Source organism: Muntiacus reevesi, chromosome 15, assembly GCF_963930625.1.
Source record: "Muntiacus reevesi chromosome 15, mMunRee1.1, whole genome shotgun sequence".
NCBI classification, from domain to species: domain Eukaryota; kingdom Metazoa; phylum Chordata; class Mammalia; order Artiodactyla; family Cervidae; genus Muntiacus; species Muntiacus reevesi.
In genome coordinates, this window is record NC_089263.1 from 6,703,342 (window position 1) to 6,709,524 (window position 6,183).

Sequence of the window (6,183 nt, forward strand, 5' to 3'; positions counted from 1 at the left end):
CCCCTCTGCCCTCCCCTGCCCTCCCCTGCCCTGCTCTGCCCACCTCTGCCTGCTCTACCCACCTCTGCCCTCCTCTGCTCTCCTCTGCCCGCCTCTGCCCTGCTCTGCCCTCCTCTGCCCTCTTCTGCCCCCTCTGCCCTCCTCTGCCCCGCTCTGCCCCACTCTGCCCCCTTCTGCCCTGCTCTCCCCTCCTCTGCCCTGCTCTGCCCACCTCTGCCCTGCTCTGCCCTCCCCTGCCCTGCTCTACTCTCTTCTGCCCTGCTCTGCCGTCCTCTGCCCTCCTCTGCCGTGCTCTGCCCACCTCTGCCCTGCTCTGCCCTTCCCTCCTCTGCCTACCTCTGCCCTCCTCTGCCCTGCTCTTCCCGCCTCTGCCCTGCTCTGCCCGCCTCTGCCCTCCTCTGCCCTACTGTGCCCTGCTCTGCCCTCCTCTGCCCTCCTCTGCCCTGCTTTGCCCTCCTCTGCTCTGCTTTGCCCTCCTCTGCTCTGCTCACCTCTGCCCACCTCTGCTTTGCCCTCCTCTGCCCAGCTCTGCCCTGCTCTACCCACCTCTGCCCTCCTCTGCCCTGCTCTGCCCTCCCCTGCCCTGCTCTGCCCACCTCTGCCCTGCTCTGTCCCCCTCTGTCTTCCTCTGCCCCCCTCTGCCCTGCTCTGCCCTCTTCTGCCCCCCTCTGCTCACCTTTGCCCTCCTCTGCCTGTTCTTCTGCCCTATGCGAGGCAGATTGTGGCAGAGCAGGCGCCCAGGCCACTTCCCTGGAAGCCCCAGAAGCTGCATGGGGCTGGAGGACATGCCTTTTCCACCAGCCCCTGGGCTGAGCTGGGAAATGGGAACAGCTGGTCTTTACATGGAGAACCTGGAACCTGGTGGCCAACGGCCGGGGGGCCTCCCAGGCATGGTGGAACAATTGGGGGGGGGGACAATTAATAGATTGCCCCACCCCCACCCCCTATCCACCAGAGAAAGGGGAGGCAGACAGAAAGCAGGCCAGAAAGGTATTCCTGACTTTTGATCTTAAACACGCAGATTCTAGAGGCTTGGAGATGCGACAGTAGAGACAGCTCGGAGGGACAGCAGAGCAGGAGGGACAGCAGAGCAGGCGGCTGGAGAGACGGGGTTTCCAGAGAGATGAGGAAAGGTCCCCTCAGGTGGGGGACAGGGGAGAGCGATGACGGGAGTGATGAGAGCGCGGTAGCTCCTGAGGGGCTCTAGGGAGGGGAGCCCCGTGCCCCTTCCCGGGCAGAGCCGCACGGAGACAGCACAGGCCACGCTCCATCGTGGGTCCAGGAACAGCCGCGGCCGCCTGCCCCATGCCCTGGGAAGCTGGCAGGCTGAGGGGAATGGGGGCATTTCTGAAGTGCCCGCCTCCAATGTGGGTGAGGACAGCACCCTTCAGAAGGGGCAGAGGACCTGAGGGAGGGCCTCTGAGGGACAGGGTGATGCCAACAGAGCCAGCTCTCAGGTGCCTGCGTGCAAGTGAGGAAGAGGGGCACGGAGGCGCCCAGGCCCATAACTAGTCTACGGGTGGTCCTTGCTCAGAGGCGGCCCTGCCCTGCACCTGCAGCTTAGCGGGTCAACACAGGCGGGGGTTCAGTCCCCTCCCTCAGTTACATTTGTACAGTGGACCACCCGCTTAACTGTGGACCCACCGTCCCAGCCTTTGCCTGCGTGCGTGAAGACGCCGGGCTTGGATGCCAGCACAGACAGGTGCCACAGGGTCCAGGGAGGTCCCCAGTGCCCTGTGCCTTGGCCCTGAGTAAGTCTCTGGTGCAGCCCCAAAGAGACTGAGAACCTTCAGCTGATAGACGTTGACTCTCCATCACCCTGCTGGGACTTGGGGCCCTGAATGGAAAATAGGTTGAGACACAGAATGAATCCATCTGCCGTGACTCCTTGCACACCCAGGTTTGCGAGCTGGGAGGCACGCGTGCCACCCGGCAGGTCTGGCCAGCGAGCAGATGAAGCAAGAGGACGCAGGGGTGCCTGGGAGGTCCGAGCCGGGCACGGAGACGCGAGGGGACAGAGCTGCCTTGTGCCTGGCACCTACCAGTCGCGTGGCCGTGAACACAGCCACCCCTCCGAGCAGTGTCCTCATCCGTGTGACAGTGAAGGCCAAGTCGCACATGGGTGGGGTTGGGGTGCTTGCTGTGTCCTTGCCAGCCCTCTCCATGCCAGGTGCTGTTCCGAGCTCTTGCTGTGGATTTACTCACATCACCAGCACCACCCAGGAAGCAGGTTCCAGCACCTCTGCTTTAGTGATGAGGAAAAGGAGCTGCAGTGTGTTCTGCTTGCCCAGGGCCAGGCAAGTAGCAAGTGACAGGATGTGGGCCCACCCTGGTCTCACCCACTCCCCACATCGTACTGTGTGAAGCTCAGCGTGCAGTGCCTGGACACAGTGCCCAGGAAGTGTCGGTCATCCTCACAGGTGAAGCCCAGGAGTCACACGGGCTCAGGCGAGTTGGAGGAGATGCTGAGGACCCAGGGGACCGATGCAGATGGCAGGCGGCTCAGTGGGGCCCCCAGGAAGAGTGAGGCTAGTGAGCAGGAGGGAGGCCTGGACTAGACCTTGAACCGTCCACATCCTGCTTGGTAAAGTGGAGAAAACTCCTACTTCGTTGCAAGAACTAAAGAAGAGAAGGCAAGGCCTTTAGGTGATGGTGGTGGTTTAGTCACCAAGTCATGTCCGACTGTTTCAACTGCATGGACTGCAGCCCTCCAGGCTCCTCTGTCCGTGCAATTTCCCAGGCAAGAATACTGAGGTGGGTTGCCGTTTCTTTCTCCAGTGGATCTTCCTGACCCAATGATCAAACCCACGTCTCCTACATTGCAGACGGATTCTTTACCACTGAACTACCAGAGAAACCAAGGCCTTCAGGACACAACGTGCTTATGCCCTACCTCATTTGGAAAACTGAATCCAGACACACTTGCTTGGAGACCAGAAAGTTCCCCACTCTGTCACGGCTCTTCTTGCTATTTCGAGAGGGCAGCTAGTTTGTTTATCTCTGTCTCATAGGAGCACAACAGGTGTTTGTTGGAGTAGGGGTTGCCTTTTTTAAAGGTGCAAAAATAGCATTTGTCGTATTTTAAAAAAAAAAAAGTGCAGTAACTTAACCTGCACAACCTCCCTCTCTTAATTTGGAAATCCATGACATATACATTGCAAATGAACTTGGGAAGGGTCCCAAGTGGGAAAGAGACATCCCCTGGTTAATCTTCCCAACAGGAGCAGGACTCATATTTCATCTTAGGAACTAAAAAAAGAAGAATCTTCCATCAAAGAACAGCATGTTTGCTGCTACTGCCCTGAACATATTTTCCATGGTCGATAATTCAGAACCAGCTCTTGAGTCCCTCCTGTGTGCCAAGGACAGGCCTGGGCACTGCGGACACAGGATGGAGCGAGACACAGCCCCTTTCCTCACGGACTTGGGCTCCCGGGGGCACAGGAGGCTTCAGATGAATGTCATATTTCCTCAGCGCTGCCTCAAATCTGTGTTTCCTCCTCTCTGCAAGATCACCAGTCATTCATCGAGACTTCTATTCCCTGTCTACCCTTGGATGCTCTAATCTCGTGGCTTTGAATACCGACCATTTACCAGTGACCCTCAAACATGTGACTCAGTCCCAGATTGCCCCTCTGAATGCACTGTGTCCTGGGCCAGGGCACTGTTTAGAACATAACTCTGGTACGTCCCTCCTCCTACAGGAGAGTCAGGAAGATGCTTTGTATCCCTACGTGTCAGAGTTAATTTGAACCTGGTCGTGGGCACCCCACCACTCTGGAAAGAAATAGCTATTCCCCTTTCCCCGGTGTAAATGGCTGTCCTCCCTTTGGGGAAGGCCCTGGAGATCGCATGTACTTCTTAGGTTAGGTCCTGCCTGCTGTCGACGGGATCAGGTCTGAGGGCTGACTCAGGCCTGGAAATCAGGCCGTGATCTTCCATGACTCTGTTTATTTGTGATGGTTTTGTCACCAGCCCCGTTTCTTTCCCCCAGAACATCGTGTTCTGTGAGTCATCCCTGTAGATCCCTGGGGTCTTCACTTCCCCCAGGTTACCATTCCCAGGTGGCTGCTCGTCACAGTGACTCTTCTCTTCTTGCTCCTGATACCTGTAGGCTGCCATCTGCTCTCCGCCGGGCTTGTACCCAGCGGGTCTCACCACTGTATCAGGGGTGCTCAGACTAGTGCCAAGCATGACCTAGAACTTTTTAGAAATGTACATTTCCCAGCCCCAAACCCAAACCTCTGAGTCAAAACCTTTGGCTTTTGACAAGCCCTGTGATTGAGTTTAATGCCCACTAAAGTTTGAGAACCACGACCACCTTGTCACCACCCCCCGCCAGAGAGGTCCCTGTCTACCGTCAGCCCCTCCTCCTGCAGAAGCCACCACGGAGCTGCTCAGTGACGCCTCGTCCCCTCCCCCCATGGGTGCCTCATCAAGTCAGCAGATGGGAGTGTCCACACGGCCTCCCAAGGAACCAGGCCAGCCACAGTGGTTTCTGTCTTAACACCACTTCTGAAATATTTTCTCCCTTCCTCCATGGTTTTCTATGGAAGGTTTGGTGTCTCTGCTTCCGTTAGTGTGGGCTGGCCCAGCAGCACACCAGCAGAGTCACCGGGGCCATCACAGGAGTGTCCCCACCCCACAGGCTCCCGGACCGGCCCCGCAGGACCACCAAGGCCTGCTGCTCCAGGCGACTGCTCGTGGCCAGGCTCTGCAGCACCTTCGATGGGTAACTCACTCTTGTCCATCCTGTGTTCATCCTTTCCTTCCTCCAACATTTTCCAGTTGGCTTTTTTGAGGTTTCCACCCAGATACAGTCCTGGGAGCCAGGAAGAAGATGGTGCTCAATTCTGGAAGGCACCTGCTCCTTCTGTGGCCTCTGCATGGTCTTCTTGCCGGAGGCAGGCTCTATAATCCAACAGGGGAGAAGGTCACTTCTATGGTCCCGGGGAACACGGAGGCGCAAGGTTCTCACCTACGGTACCCAGATACCCCTGTCCCTAGTCTCTGAGCCCCACTCCTTCCCCATCAGGAACTGAGTTCAACATAGGCTTGGCTGGTGTGAGAACTCAGCCTTCCCAGAAGTACTGCCTTTTACCCTTAGGAAGTACCGTGCCTGGCCTCCCATCCCCTCTGACTTCACCTGCAGAAAAACAACCAAGTAGTGGCTCTGACTCTCACACTTTGCTTGAAATTGCTTAGCAGTAGGGCCGAGGACACTTTCTTTCTTAATGAGTCAGGGGCACTTGGCAAAGAGCTATCTGGTTCCACAGTCTCTCTACTTGCCATTTTTTCAGACTTCTCTAAAGTCCATGCACCAGTAGTGCATCCCCTCTGCCAATATCCTGTCCTAACTCACCAAGGGGGAAAGTCTTAGCAGTCACACCATGACACCACAGTGGGAACTCCTCCTGCTCAATCAAAAACAAAATTGAGAAAACAACTTCATTTACAGTGGCATTAAAAAAAAGGATAAAATACTTAGGACTAAAGTTAATGAAAGAAGTACAAGGCTTACACTCTGAAAGCTACAAAATATCACTGACACAGGTTAAGTAAGATTTTAGTATAATAAATGGAAAGACATCCCATGTTCATGGGTTGGAGGATTTCATACTGTTAAGATGGCATCATACACACACACACACATAACTCATGTACACATGTATCCATAGTTTTTTTTCTATCTGCCCTCAAGCATGAGTGCGTATGAATGCCTCCAGATCCCTCCAGAATCCCAGGTTCATTCTACCCTCCCTTCTCCCTTCGTTTGTCTGTGACTTCTTTCTCCAACAGTGGGAAGCCTGGCCCGCATCCTCTGCAGTACTTCCACTTGTTTGTCCACCCTAGTGCACACGTAAAGTAGCTTCTCCGTAGTCTCTTTCTTTTTAACGTTTATGTATTTGGCTGCATTGGGTCTTAGGACTCTCTACTTGTGGTGCTTGGCCTCAGTAGTTGCAGAGTCAAGGCTTAGTTGATCCACATCATGTAGGATCCTTGATCCTTGACCAGGGATCAAACCCAGGTCCCCTGCAATACAAGGCAGATTCTTAATCACTGGACCACCAGGGAAGTCCCTCCATAATCTTTTTAAAGCCCAAGTCAGATCACTCCTCTGCTCAAAACCCTCCCACACCTTCCCATTTCACTCAGAGTAAACTCTAGCCCTTGATCCCCTGT